Source organism: Heptranchias perlo, unplaced genomic scaffold (genome assembly GCF_035084215.1).
Source record: "Heptranchias perlo isolate sHepPer1 unplaced genomic scaffold, sHepPer1.hap1 HAP1_SCAFFOLD_134, whole genome shotgun sequence".
Taxonomy (NCBI): Eukaryota; Metazoa; Chordata; class Chondrichthyes; order Hexanchiformes; family Hexanchidae; genus Heptranchias; species Heptranchias perlo.
Window position 1 is genome coordinate 1,123,512 of NW_027138580.1, and position 15,355 is coordinate 1,138,866.

General features: G+C 51.4%; 1 protein-coding gene, 1 long non-coding RNA gene and 1 pseudogene across 4 annotated transcripts in view; 1 reads left to right on the top strand and 2 right to left on the bottom strand.

The window, feature by feature from the left end:
• The window catches only part of LOC137308609 (zinc finger protein 850-like), a 79,809-nt gene that overhangs the window by 14,941 nt on the left and 49,513 nt on the right, over window positions 1–15,355 (top strand). The window lies entirely within an intron of this gene.
• Window positions 1–15,355, bottom strand: part of LOC137308612 (uncharacterized) — a 65,665-nt gene that overhangs the window by 13,174 nt on the left and 37,136 nt on the right. The window lies entirely within an intron of this gene.
• On the bottom strand, window positions 1,365–4,544 carry LOC137308581 (zinc finger protein 16-like; annotated as a pseudogene).

Here is a 15,355-nt window from a genome sequence, read left to right on the forward strand (position 1 = left end):
TTCAAAGGCCGATGATGTTCAGGTCCCGGTGAACCGAGTGACACTGAGCCGCACCCGGTGAGTAATGGCGACCGCGGGCCCCCACAAGCCCCCGCGCCCCAGAAATCCCTCTATCTCTTCCCTCTGCTCAGACTGCGCATGCTCCCCAGGCCGCGCGGTTTCCCATTGACAGTCTCATTGGTCCAGGCGTCAGGGACCGCCCCTTGTACACGTCACAGTGGATGTCTCGGTGTCCCATTGGTCCAGGGATTACCCCTTGTACACGTCACAGTGGATGTCTCGGTGTCCCATTGGTCTTGGGGGTGGGGATTCCCCCTTGTACACGTCACAGTGGATGTCTCGGTGTCCCATTGGTCCTGGGGGTGGGGATTCCCCCTTGTACACGTCACAGTGGATGTCCCGGTGTCCCATTGGTCCAGGGGGCGGGGATTCCCCCCCCGTCACTGTCCGGGATTCGGGGGCGGGGGTGATTTTGAGCGAAGTCTCTGAGCGGGTTCCCCGGCCGGGACCGCCCTGTGGATCGGGGGAGGGGAGGGGTTCAAAATGGGGCAGAAGAGGGTTCAGACACACAAATCACTAAAAGTAGCGACACAGGTTAATAAGGCCGGAAAAAAAGGGCAAACCGAGCGCTGGGGCTCATTTCAGGAGGGAGAGAATTGAACAGCAGAGAAGTTATGTTAAACTTGTACAGAACCTTGGTCAGACCACACTTGGAGTACGGGGCACAGTTCTGGTCTCCATATTACAAAAAGGATCTCGAGGCTCTGGAGAAGGTGCAAAAAAGATTCACAAGGATGACACCAGAACTGAGAGGTTATACCTATCAGGAAAGATTGAACAGGCTGGGGCTCTTTTCTCCAGAACAGAGACCTGATCGAGGTCTTTAAAATTATGAAGGGATTCGAAAGGGGAGACGGAGAGAACATGTTTCCACTTGTTAAGGGGAAGCTCGATAAACACATGAGGAAGAAAGGAACAGAAAGATATGCTGATAGGGTGAGATGAAGGGAGGAGGCTCGTGTGGAGCATAAACACCGGCATGGACCAGGTGGGCCGAATGGCCTGTTTCTGTGCTGTACATTCTATGTAATATGTAACAGGAACAAATGTATTAATTTTCCATCTACCTGTAGCGGGAAGGAGAAACACTATTTACTATCCAGGAACCAGTAAAAACACGGACCTCACCGTCTCTCACAAACTCCTTTGCCAATTATTTCTGTGGAAATGTTCACTCCAACCCTCAAAGAGCGTCACCTCACCGCAAGCAAAGTCGTGAGACCCGCCAGTCAGCAGAAACAAAGCACCTGGAAGGAAACCTCTTGAACTCAATTAAATGATTCCCCGTGGGTCAGGATCGAGCGTATTGTCCGAATGCAACTTTATTACACCGACACCAATCGTATAAGAACTATTACGGTGAGACAATAAACTCATACACACTGGTTTCCTGCAGGCCCAAGGTGATCCGGCCTGGCTTCTGGAGATTGGACTTCTGACCGTCCTGTCAGCTTAACAAACCAAAAGCCTTGCTGTTTGTTCTTAAATCATCCCCTTTAATGTGAGTCATCTCACATGATGCCCAGAATATATATTGAAGTGAGATTCCTCCAGACCTCGACATAATGGCCGTGTTAATAGTTTAATTGTTTAAAGTTTAACTTGATGTCTCCTGCCTGGCAATACAAAGGGACAGTCTATGTCCTGGGCATCCCAGATAGATAATGTGATGACTGGCGGGCCTCTGTTGTTCTTGCGAGCCTCTGATATTAACACATATCGAGATGTGATTAACTTTGATTGAGAACAAAGCAAATTCTAACATTGTAAATTCTAACAACTGCCAGAATGAACACGGTTCAGTCCTGGATGTGATTAACAGCAGCAATAACAGCAGAATCCAACCGCCTGCAGTCACTGGTGAACTCGCTGGTGTGTCAACAGGTAGGACGACCGAGTGAATCCCTTCCCACACACGGAGCAGGTGAACGGCCTCTCCCCGGTGTGAACTCGCTGGTGTGTCAACAGGTGGGAGCGCTGAGTGAATCCCTTCCCGCACACGGTGCAGGTGAACGGCCTCTCCCCGGTGTGAACTCGCTGGTGTCTCACCAGGTAAGACGACCGAGTGAATCCCTTCCCACACACGGAGCAGGTGAACGGCCTCTCCCCGGTGTGAACTCGCTGGTGTGTCAGCAGGTGGGATGAACAAGTGAATCCCTCTCCACACACGGAGCAGATGAACGGCCTCTCCCCGGTGTGAACTCGCTGGTGTCTCAGCAGGATGGATAACTGAGTGAATCCCTTCCCACACACGGAGCAGGTGAATGGCCTCTCCCCGGTGTGAACTCGCTGGTGTGCCAGCAGGCGGGACGACCGATTGAATCCTTTCCCGCACACGGAGCAGGTGAACGGCCTCTCCCCAGAGTGAACTCGCTCGTGTGTCAGCAGGATGCAGCGCAGAGTGAATCTCTCCCCACACACGGAGCAGGTGAACGGCCTCTCCCCGGTGTGAACTCGCTGGTGTGTCAGCAGGTGGGATGAACGAGTGAATCCCTTCCCACACACGGAGCAGGTGAACGGCCTCTCCCCGGTGTGAACTCGCTGGTGCGTCAGCAGGTTGGATGAAGAAGTGAATCCCTTCCCACACACGGAGCAGGTGAACGGCCTCTCCCCGGTGTGACTGCGTCGATGAGTTTCCAGCTGGGATGGGGAAATGAATCCATTCCCACAGTCCCCACATTTCCACGGTTTCTCCGTGGTCCGGGTGTCCTTGTGTCTCTCCAGGTTGGATGATCAGTTGAAGCCTCGTTCACACACAGAACACGTGGACGGTTTCTCCCCGCTGTGAACGGTGCGATGTTTTTTCAGGCTGTGTGACTGGTTAAAGCTCTTTCCACACTCAGTGCACTGGAACACTCTCACTCGGGTGTGTGTGTCTCGGTGATTTTCCACTCACACTGATGTTTGAAATCTTTTCCCACAGACACAACAGACAAACATTTCTCCTTCCACATTCAAAAAAATGAAGCCTTGAATCTGTGTTGGGAAACAGAATGACACAAACATGATTCAATTTGGAAATTAAACCATTTAAAATCAAATAAAATGAAGTTTATTCCTTTCTCTCAGTGATGTCTGGGCTGAGAATGAATGTTTGCGCCCGGTTACGCAGTGTGTCACTGGTTCTCCACTCCAAATGCACCTCTTTCGGCTCACGGTATCATTTACACCTTGCGTTTCTAAACCCCATCTCAGAAATATCAGCAATTGGTGATTACAATGGCGGGCAATCATACCCAGAATGCTCCACACACTCGAATATGGCCTATGTCAGTTGTGGCTCAGTGGGTATCACTCTCGCCTGAGTCAGAAGCACAAAATCAAGGCTGACACTTCAGTGCAGCACTGAGGGAGCGTCACACTGTCGGAGGGTCAGTACCGAGGGAGCGCCGTGCTGCCGGAGGGTCAGTACCGAGGGAGCTCCGTGCCGTCGGAGGGTCGGTACTGAGGGAGCGCCGCGCCGTCGGAGGGTCGGTACTGAGGGAGCGCCGCACCGTCGGAGGGTCGGTACTGAGGGAGCGTCGCACTGTCGGAGGGTCGGTACTGAGGGACCGCCGCACTGTCGGAGGGTCGGTACTGAGGGAGCGTCGCACTGTCGGAGGGTCGGTACTGAGGGACCGCCGCACTGTCGGAGGGTCAGTACTGAGGGAGCTCCGCGCCGTCGGAGGGTCGGTACTGAGGGAGGGTCACACTGTCGGAGGGTCAGTACTGAGGGAGCGTCACACTGTCGGAGGGTCGGTACCGAGGGAGGGTCACACTGTCGGAGGGTCAGTACTGAGGGAGCGCCGCACTGTCGGAGGAGCCGTCCATCGGATGAGACGTTAAACCGAAGCCCCTGCCTGCCCCTCTCGGGGTGGACGCAAAAGATCCCGCGGCCACCACCGCAAAGGAGAGCAGGAGAGTTTCTCCCTCAACCGACCACCTCAAAAAACCAGATCACCTGCTCGGTGCTGCTTGTGGGATCCTGCTGTGCATTATGTTCTCATGCACTGGCTGCATTGCAACAGTGGCTGCAACTTCACCAGCAGCTGCTGGGCTGTGTGGGGGAGGGGGAGGGGGAGGGGCCCTGAGGATGGGACAGGCGCTGCTCGAATGCAACTCTTGCTTTGGCAGCTCTGGGGAATGGGGCGCAGTGCGCAGGCGCGGGGCTGGCGGGCGGAGCATGCGCGGTGCGGGTCCCGGAGCCTCACCGAGCGGATCGATTTTAATGGCGGCCGCGACCGACCGACCGCCCGCCGGGGAGGTGAGGCGCGCACTCGATGGTCCGGCGGCTCCCGTCCCCCCGCCCCGCCCCCCGGTCCTACCCGCCGCCTTTTTATTCCCGGTTTTCTTCTCCCGTTTCCACCGAGTCCGACTGAGCGACAAAACGACAGGCCCGAGGCTGCTCCCAGAATGCAGGGCGCGGCCTGGGGGAGCATGCGCAGTCTGAGCAGAGGGAAGAGATAGAGGGGTTTCTGGGGCGCGGGGGATTGTGGGGGCCCACCGCCGCCATTACTCGCGTTTTTTTTTCATGTGTCGGCCCAGACCCCATGGCAGGTTCGCTTCTCTGAAGGACATCAGTGAACCAGTTGGGTTTTTACCACAATCGGCAGTTTCATGGTCACTTTTCTCTGGTGCCGGCCCCACAAGTTACCAGGTTAATGAGGCTCAATTTCACAACCTGCCTTTGTTTATTTGTGGGTTCTCTCTCACACTCCCCTTTTCCTGTTTTAAATTCATTTTACAGGGTATTAGAAGGGGAGGATTTGCAGACGGGAAACTCAAACCAAACCTCACGTCAAGATCTGACCGAGTCCCTCGATTCATCTGGACCTGAATATCATCGGCCTTTGAATGTGGAAAGAAAAAGCACCAATCCCAGCAGTGAGAGACCGCACACGTGTTGTGTGTGTGGAGGAGGCTTCAGCCGATCATCAGGTCTGTCGAGAGACAATCGCAGTCACACCGGGGAGAAACCGTGGAAATGTGGGGACTGTGGGAAGGGATTCAGTTCCCCGTCAGAGCTGGAAACTCATCGACGCGCTCACACCGGGGAGAGGCCGTTCACCTGCTCCGTGTGTGGGAAGGGATTCACTCAGTCATCCCACCTTCTGACTCACCAGCGAGTTCACCTGTGACTGCAGGGCTTGGATTCTTCTGTTAATCACATCCAGGACTGAACCATGTTCATTCTGACAGTTGGCGTTTGTTTCTGATGTTAATAATCCCTATAACTGGCCTGGAGTTTAATATTCTGGATAAAAGCCAAAGAAATCAGCTTTGCGTTAAACACACAGTGTGCTGCCTCTTTTTAATGTCGCTTAAGATAAGACAAGTCCTTTTGAAGTGCAGTCCCTGTTGTGACGGGGCAGCCAGCTTGATCCCACAAACAGCAATGAGACGAGTGGCTGTTCAATCAAGTGTTTTTTTGCTGGTGTTGTTTGAAGCACGAATGTTGGTCCCAGGGCACCGGGAGAACTCCCCTGTGGACAGTATGTTGAGTGGTTGAGATCTCCTGAGATGAGATTGGAGCTAATTGATCTGTCGAAAGCAGTCCAGCAGATCACACGGACCAAGTGTTATCCAGAAAGACACTGACCTTCTATATGATGGACCAGTCAGGAACCAGTCCAGCTCCCTCTTGAAGGCAGAGAGCCAGCACCCACCCCACCAGCTGGTAACGTATTCCAGAGGCTCGGTACTCTCTGGGAAAAGAGGAACCGCCTCACATCCAGTCTATTCCTACTCTTCCATAGTTTAAACTCGTGTTCCCTGGTCCTCCCCAATCTGTTAAACTGGAATAATCGGATGCTATCCAGCCCTGTAATTATTTTCTCGGCCTCTATCCGGTCACCTCTCAGTCTACGCTGCTCGAAAGTAAAGAACAAAGGAAGAAAGACTTGCATTTATATAGCCTCAGGACGGCCCAAAGCCCTTTACAGCCAATGAAGTACTTTTTTGAAGTGTCGACACTGTTGTAATGTTGGAAACGCAGAAGTCAATTTGCGCACAGCAAGATCCCACAAACAGCAATGTGATAATGACCAGATCATCTGTTTTTTTAGTGATGATGTGGAGATGCCGGTGATGGACTGGGGTGGACAAATGTATGAAGTCTTCCAACACCAGGTTATAGTCCAACAGCTTTATTTGGAATCACAAGCTTTCGGAGCTTTCCTCCTTCGTCAGGTGAGTGTGGGATTCCGTAAATGCACAGCATAAATAGTCAGAGAACAATGCCTGGTGATTACAGATAATCTTTCTCTGTAAGGTTTCTCTGTCTGAACCCCATCCACTCCTTTGATTGCTTTGATTATCTCTGGCCTGAGATTATTTTATAATCAAATATTACACTGTTTACTCCAATCCCAAATGAATCTTTGGTGCAAAATCAATCTTTCCGTGTCTCAAAGGTTCCACTTTTTAAAATCTCCAATTAAAAAACGCTGACAATTCCGACTGACCTGCATTTCACACAGAGTGGGACGCCCACAATCCACCAGAAAAAAACAGAGTCTGGTGGGCAATGTGGAATGTTGCCTGTCCCTGAAACAAGGGGAGAGAGAGAGAGAGACACCAGTCAGTGTACTGACATTAACAAGGGGAGAGAGAGAGAGACACCAGTCAGTGTACTGACAGTAACAAGGGGTGAGAGAGAGAGAGAGAGAGTGAGAGACACCAGTCAGTGTACTGACAGTAACAAGGGGTGAGAGAGAGACACCAGTCAGTGTGCTGACAGTAACAAGGGGAGAGAGAGAGAGAGAGAGAGACACCAGTCTGTCCTGACAGTAACAAGGGGAGAGTGAGAGACACCAGTCAGTGTACTGACAGTAACAAGGGGAGAGAGAGAGAGAGACACCAGTCAGTGTACTGACAGTAACAAGGGGAGAGAGAGAGAGAGACACCAGTCAGTGTACTGACAGTAACAAGGGGAGAGTGAGAGACACCAGTCAGTGTACTGACAGTAACAAGGGGAGAGAGAGAGAGAGACACCAGTCAGTGTACTGACAGTAACAAGGGGAGAGAGAGAGAGACACCAGTCAGTGTACTGACAGTAACAAGGGGAGAGAGAGAGTGAGAAACACCAGTCAGTGCACTGACTGTAACAAGGGGAGAGAGAGAGAGTGAGAGACACCAGTCAGTGTACTGTCAGTAACAAGGGGAGAGAGAGAGAGTGAGAGACACCAGTCAGTGTACTGACAGTAACAAGGGGAGAGTGAGAGATACACCAGTCAGTGTACTGACAGTAACAAGGGGAGAGAGAGAGAGAGACACCAGTCAGCTATGGGGAGAGAGTGGGGCAGTGGGATTAGTTTGGGGATTGATCCAGGGCTATGGGGAGAGAGTGGGGCAGTGGGATTAGTTTGGGGATTGATACAGGGTTATGGGGAGAGTGCGGGGCAGTGGGATTAATTTGGGATTGATACAGGGTGATGGGGAGAGAGCGGGGCAGTGGGATTAATTTGGGATTGATACAGGGCTATGAGGAGAGAGCGGGGCAGTGGGATTAAATTGGGATTGATACAGGGCTATGGGGAGAGAGCGGGGCAGTGGGATTAAATTGGGATTGATACACGGCTATGGGGAGAGAGCGGGGCAGTGGGATTAGTTTGGGGATTGATACAGGGCTATGGTGAGAAAGCGGGGCAGTGGGATTAGTTTGGGATTGAGACAGGGCTATGGGGGGAGAATGGGGCAGTGGGATTAGTTTGGGATTGATACAGGGCTATGGGTCGAGAGCGGGGTAGTGGGATTAATTTGGGATTGATACAGGGCTATGGGTCGAGAGCGGGGTAGTGGGATTAATTTGGGATTGATACAGGGCTATGGGGAGAGAATGGGGCAGTGGGATTAGTTTGGGATTGATACAGGGCTGTGGGGGGAGAGCAGGGCAGTGGCATAAGTTTGGGATTGAGAGAGGGCTGTGGGGAGAGAGCAGGGCAGTGGGATTAATTTGGGATTGATGCAGGGCTATGGGGAGAGAATGGGGCAGTGGGATTAGTTTGGGATTGATACAGGGCTATGGGGAAATTAGTTTGGGATTGATACAGGGCTATGGGGAGAGAGTGGGGCAGTGGGATTAGTTTGGGATTGATACAGGGCTATGGGGAGAGAGTGGGGCAGAGGGATTAGTTTGGGATTGATACAGGGCTGTGGGGGGAGAGTGGGGCAGACCCCTGGGGAACACCACTGTACACCTTCCTCCAGTCCAAAAAACAACCGTTCACCACTACTCTCTGTTTCCTGTCACTTCGCCAATTTCCTATCCATGCTGCCACTGCCCCTTTTATTCCATGGGCTTCAACTTTGCTGACACTTTATCAAAGGCCTTGTGGAAGTCCATATCCACATGGACCGAATTGCCCTCATCAACCCTCTCTGTTACCTCAACAAAAAACTCAATCAGGGTAGTTAAACATGACTTTCCTTTATTAATCCACACTTGTCCAAGTGACTATTAATTCTGTCCCGGATTGTGGTTTCTAAAAGTTTCCCCACCACCGAGGTTAAACTGACTGGCCTGTAGTTGCTGGGTTTATCCTTGCACCCATTTTTGAACAAGGGTGTAACATTTGCAATTCTCCAGTCCTCTGGCACCATCCCCATATCTGAAGATGATTGGAGGATTATGGCCAGCACCTCCGCAATTTCCACCCTTACTTCCCTCAGCAACCTCGGATGCATCCCATCCGGACTGAGTGACTGATCTACTTCAAGTACAGTCAGCCTTTCTGGTACCTCCTCTTTATCAATTTTTAGCCCATCCAGTATCTCAACGACATCCTCTTTTACTGTGACTTTGGCAGCATCTTGCTGCAATTGTACAGGGCTTTGGTGAGACCACACCTGGAGTACTGTCTAATAAAATGGGGAACACTTCAGTACACGCGAGGGAAATTACAGTCGGAAGGATACCTCACCCCTCCCAATCCCACTGTACGAGCTAGGTTGGACTCTAAAGGACCAGAGATAATGCTCACCAAACGAAACCTTGACAGTAATTCACCCAGAGGTAAGTCAGAAATAGATTGTAGAGTGGAAACTTTGCGGATCTTCGGTTTTCTCCCGAGTTGGTTTTCTTTGGTCGCGGTGGCTCAATATTACCCGGTTGGTTGGTGGTAATATTCGGTTGGTTGTTTCGTAAGGCCCTTGTTGCCGCGAGGTGTCTGACGGTCACTGGGACTGTTGCTCTGGTTTCTTGTGTGTCGGCCTGCTTCTAGAGCTGCTGACCTTCCCTGTCCAACTGCTTTCCTTGTTGTCTGCTGGAAACTGCTTTCCTTTCAGAGCAGGCAGAACAAAAACAAGCAGCCCACCAGAGCCAGCAAGACAGAGAGAGAGGGAGAGAGAGAGAGAGCTTTCGCCTTGTGGATGTCTCTCTGACAATGGTCTGTTTAAAACAGTTCTTACAAAGTTCTTTGATGGTTTTTTGATGGTCCCAATCAGATTGCAAATTGCTTCTCCCAATGGGTCATTGTTTTAATTCTGATTTAGAGCTGGTCACATGAGGCTTCTTTTTGTATCCAACGTCCGAGGTGTTGATGGTTTTGCTTTAAAACAAAAGCATGGCCCCACCATGTCTGGAAAAGTTGCCTCTTTCAATGGGAGTGATTGTCGACCCCCTGCTGTCCGTTTTGCATTAATGATGTGGAGATGCCGGTGATGGACTGGGGTTGACAATTGTAAACAATTTTACAACACCAAGTTATAGTCCAGCAATTTTATTTTAAATTCACAAGCTTTCAGAGGCTACCTCCTTCACATCGTTCACCTGAGGAAGGAGGCAGCCTCCGAAAGCTTGTGAATTTAAAATAAAATTGCTGGACTATAACTTGGCGTTGTAAAATTGTTTACAGTTTTGCATTAAAACAGAGACATGTCTGAAGCAGTAATTCTCCCACCTTCCACGTGTGGGTTGTGGATTCGTCTGGTGACCTCTCACCTATCCTTCCATCTTAGGATTTTAGTCAGGGGCCAAAGTTTTCCATACTCAGGGAAAAGGTGAATTTCTTTAGGGTTTTTCTCTGAGTTTTTTGGGGGATCTGTGAATTTTGAGAATCTTACACTCCCCCCTGTGATACTTTAACCTTGCTTCAAATATCATACTGGTAAAAGGTGAGCAAAATTCTCGATCCTCGAGAGCCAACCTTCCCCTGTAGTTTACCTATCTCAGACCCAAAACATACATTCCCCTTTAGGTGTAGTGTTCAGATGCAGACACAGGTAAGAATTCAGTTACATTCATATCCAAGCACGGAGGGGGTCCAACACCCCTGCACCACTTGGAAAATACGGTCCATACATAGAAAAATAATACACGGTAAACAATAATACTTAAACTACCAACCACCTGATATAAAATTTAACTAAAACACCCAAACTTAACAATCTCAAAATTAAATGACAGAAGCTATGCACATCCGCCGCCCGTCCCCGGGCGGCCAGGCTAATCCCTGTTCGGGCTACAGTACACTACTCCCTTCGGTGTGGCCGCCCTGTCCTGGACCTTTGGTCCCTCGCAGCCTGCGGCTGCTGGCTGGGGACCTCTGTCCTCAGATCGATCCCTGACTTGAGGGGCTGCCCTTTTAAACTGGGGAGCCGGTGACCACGGTTTCTTTGGCCGTGGCGTTCGTGGGGGCCTTCTCGGGACGCTGGCTGGTGGGGGTTTTCTGGCTGGTGAGTCTTTAACTCGAGCCACTGTCCCCTCTTGTGCGGTCTGTGGAATCTCCACTGCCGCTGGCTGGGGATTTCTGCCCTCAGGCTGTACCTCTTCTAAACCTATGTCAGGGGCAGGTAACTCTCTGCCCTCAGGTCCCACCTCGTCTGAGTCCCAGATGAGCGGGGGAGTGTCCCAAACGGTGGGTGGGATGGCCCTTCCCTTAAAACAAGCCACTGCACCTGCTTGTGCAGTCTGGGAGTTTGCTCCTGCTGCAGGCTGAGGATTTTTATCCTCAGACCTTGCCCCAACTGGCTGTTCCCTTCTCTCGGATTTAAACAACTTCCATTGGTTAATGTGGAACCATTTGGTGCGCCTCGGCAGCTTTATGGCGTATCCCATGGGGCTTGCCTTATCTACAATGCTGTAGGGCCCCATGTATAATGGTTCTAGACTGCCGACCCGAGCAAAATTCCTAACCATAACCTGATCCCCTATCTCCCACTCGTGGTGCGTACGGGGTTCTAGCAGCAGTCGGTTACTCCGATGCTGTTTTCCCATGTTGCTAGCAGCCTGCCAGTGAACCTGTTTAAGGTGTTCAAACAGATTCCTGACGAAGCTGTCCCGGTTCACCTCTCTGAGCTGACCCTCCGTGAGCACCGGGGCTAGCACATGGGTGGGGGTCCGCATAACCCTACCAGTCATGAGCTCGTGTGGGGAATACCCCGTGCTTTTTGACTGGCTGGCTCGGATCCCCATTAGGACCAACGGTGAGACTTCTACCCACTTTCGAGGTGAGTCTACCGTCTCTTTCCTCAGCCTTTCTTTCAAGGTTCTGTTCATCCTCTCTACAATCCCTGAGGACTGTGGGTTGTGTGCAACGTGCCATTTCCCCTCTATGCCAAGTACCATAAGGGTATTCTGCATGACCTGCCCAGTAAAGTGGCTCCCTTGGTCGGACTCCACGTACTGTGGTAGCCCCCATCGTGAAAACACCTCCCTGACCAGGATCCTGGCTGTGCTCATAGCCGTGGCTGTTCGACAGGGGAAGGCTTCGACCCACTTTGTGAACACATCCACCAGGACCAGGCAGTACTTATAGCCTCCCTGGGCGGTGGGTAGGGGCCCGATGTCGTCGACCTGGATCGACTGCCATGGTCCCTCTACCCTCCTGATGTGTCCCATAGGTACTTTCCTTTTGTGGGGGTCAGGGTTGTTAGCAGCACACACCAGACAGCTGGCACAGAACTCGCGGACATCTTCCCTGAGTCCTGGCCACCATCCTGCCTGTTCCACCCGCTGCCAGGTGGTCTCAGGCCCGGGATGCCCCGCTCCTGGACCCTCATGGGCCAGTTGAAGGAATTCCCTCCTGTGCTGCTGCGGTACTACCCATTGCTCTCCCTTAAACAGCATGCCCTCCTTTACAGAGAGGGCTGCTGTGCTGTAAGGGCCCTCCACCCTTTTCCCTTCTGCCACTGCACTGAGGACTGCCTTGAGGACGGGGTCTTGGGTTTGGACCGTCTTAAGGTCTGGGGTTAAAGCTACCCCTGCACTCCCCTGTGTCCCATTCCTACCCGTGACTGCTGCGATAGGACGGGACCCAAATGGGTCCCAGAAAGTGCCTGTGCGGGCACCCTCCTTAGCTCGCACGTCGGCCTGCCGGTTGCCCTCACTCCGGGGTTCTGCGGAGGAATGGGCTTTCACCTTATGGATGAAAACCTCCCCTTCCTCCCCCACTGCTGCTAAGATTTTCTCCATGTTATAGTCCAGCAATTTTATTTTAAATTCACAAGCTTTCGGAGATTTTCTCCTTCCTCAGGCAAATGTTTCAAGATCTCCTTGAAGCCTACGCATTTATACATATTGAACAATAAAACATGGTGTTTACAGACTGCCCCTGCAACTGCCCGTTGCCAAGGCAATCACCGTGTTCAGACAGAGAGGTGTTACCTGCAGAACCTCCGAATACACATTCAACAAAAAAACAAACAGGGAAAAAAAACAGAGAAAAAAAAACACAGAGAGAGGCAGAAACATCCGGAAGGCAGAGAGAGCCAGCAAATGACCCGTGGCATTTACCGTTACCAGACAAACACCTCGCTATGGCCATCCCCACACCTCCACTACTCGCCTTTAAACAGCCACCCAACCTCAAACAGACCATCGTTCGCAGCAAACTACCTAGCTTTCAAGAGAACAGCGTCCACGACGCCACACAACCCTGCCACGGTAACCTCTGCAAGACATGCCAGATCATCGACACAGATACCACCATCACACGAGATGACACCACCCACCAGGTGCATGGTTCATACTCCTGTGACTCAGCCAACGTTGTCTACCTCATACGTTGCAGGAAAGGATGCCCCAGAGCATGGTACATTGGCGAGACCATGCAGACGCTGCGACAACGGATGAACGGACACCGCGCAACAATCGCCAAACAGGAGGGTTCCCTCCCAGTCGGGGAACACTTCAGCAGTCATGGACATTCATCCACCGACCTTCGGGTAAGCGTACTCCAAGGCGGCCTTCGAGACACACGACAACGCAAAATTATCGAGCAGAAATTGATAGCCAAGTTCCGCACCCATGAGGACGGCCTCAACCGGGATCTTGGGTTCATGTCACGCTACACGTTACCCCACCAGCGAACAAATGTTATCTGTTTTTAATATAATGGGTCATTTGCTGGCTCTCTCTGCCTTCCGGATGTTTCTGCCTCTCTCTGTGTTTTTTTTTCTCTGTTTTTTTTCCCTGTTTGTTTTTTTGTTGAATGTGTATTCGGAGGTTCTGCAGGTAACACCTCTCTGTCTGAACACGGTGATTGCCTTGGCAACGGGCAGTTGCAGGGGCAGTCTGTAAACACCATGTTTTATTGTTCAATATGTATAAATGCGTAGGCTTCAAGGAGATCTTGAAACATTTGCCTGAGGAAGGAGAAAATCTCCGAAAGCTTGTGAATTTAAAATAAAATTGCTGGACTATAACTTGGTGTTGTAAAATTGTTTACAATTGTGAACCCCAGTCCATCACCGGCATCTCCACATCATGACTACCATCGACACCACAAACTGCCGGCTCACAGTGGAAAGGATATCCAAGAAGATCGCGCATTTAGACACAGACATCAAGTTTTTACAGAGCTGCAAGAAAGCAGACAAGATCCCGAAAGGACTCCAGATCACGAACCCACTCAAGTCCACATACAACTCGGATTACGCTGAGAGACTCTGCCGCCGTACCTCTCGCACACTCCGCAACCATCTCATACACCAACTCTACAGCAGACGCCACAACCTCGAAACCAAGATAGAGTCCATACTCTCAACCTGTACTCAGGACACAGCAGACCAGCTACGTTATACCGCCAAACAGACGAGGCAACGGAACTACGCTGCCTACATGAAAACCAAGAGCAGGAAGCTTGAGAAACTCGGCATCACCACCAGCAACGACCAAGCTTCCCCTGGTACCACGGTTGCAACCACAGGGAAGTCTATTGTCAATTTATCCGACCACACCCTTCAACCAGACGAAATCGAAGTTCTCAGCCGAGGGCTCAATTTCTGCCCCACTACCAAAATGGACCCCACTAGTCTCGCGGCGGACACAGAGGAATTCATCAGGAGAATGAGGCTCCGGGAATTCTACCACAAACCCCAAGATTTCAGCAGCGAACCCAATGAGACAATCGACGATCCGGAACAGCAGACAGAGGGATCCGCGGTACAGCAACCGAAGAGGAAAGAGTCAAACTGGACTCCTCCGGAGGGTCGCTGCCCTCAGCTGGACATGTATGCTCAAGCTGTCAGGAAATGCGTCAATGCCAGATTCATCAGCCGCACTCAGAAGACAGTCCAGAATGTCACCCGAGCACAACGCAACGCCATCAACGCTCTCAAGACCAACCGCAACATCGTCATCAAACCAGCGGACAAAGGAGGAGCCATAGTCATACAGAACAGAACAGACTATTGCAAAGAAGCATACCGACAACTGGACAACCAGGAACACTACAGACGGTTACCCGCAGATCCGACCAAAGAACACACCCACCAGCTCAACAAACTGATCAAGACCTTCGATCCAGACCTTCAAAGCATCCTACGCATTCTCATCCCACGTAATCCCCGCGTGGGAGACTTCTACTGCCTCCCAAAGATACACAAAGCCAACACACCCGGACGTCCCATCGTATCAGGCAACGGAACCCTGTGTGAGAACCTCTCTGGATACATCGAGGGCATCCTGAAACCCATCGTACAGGGAACCCCCAGCTTCTGTCGTGACACTACAGACTTCCTACAAAAACTCAGTACCCACGGACCAGTTGAACCAGGAACACTTCTCACCACGATGGACGTCTCGGCACTATACACCAGTATCCCCCACGATGACGGCATCGCTGCGACAGCATCAATACTCAACACCAACAACAGCCAATCTCCGGAAGCCATCCTACAACTCATCCGCTTCATCCTGGATCACAATGTCTTCACCTTCGATAACCAGTTCTTTACCCAAACACACGGAACAGCCATGGGGACCAAATTCGCACCCCAATACGCCAACATTTTCATGCACAAGTTCGAGCAGGACTTCTTCACTGCACAAGACCTCCAACCAACACTATACACCAGATACATCGACGACATTTTC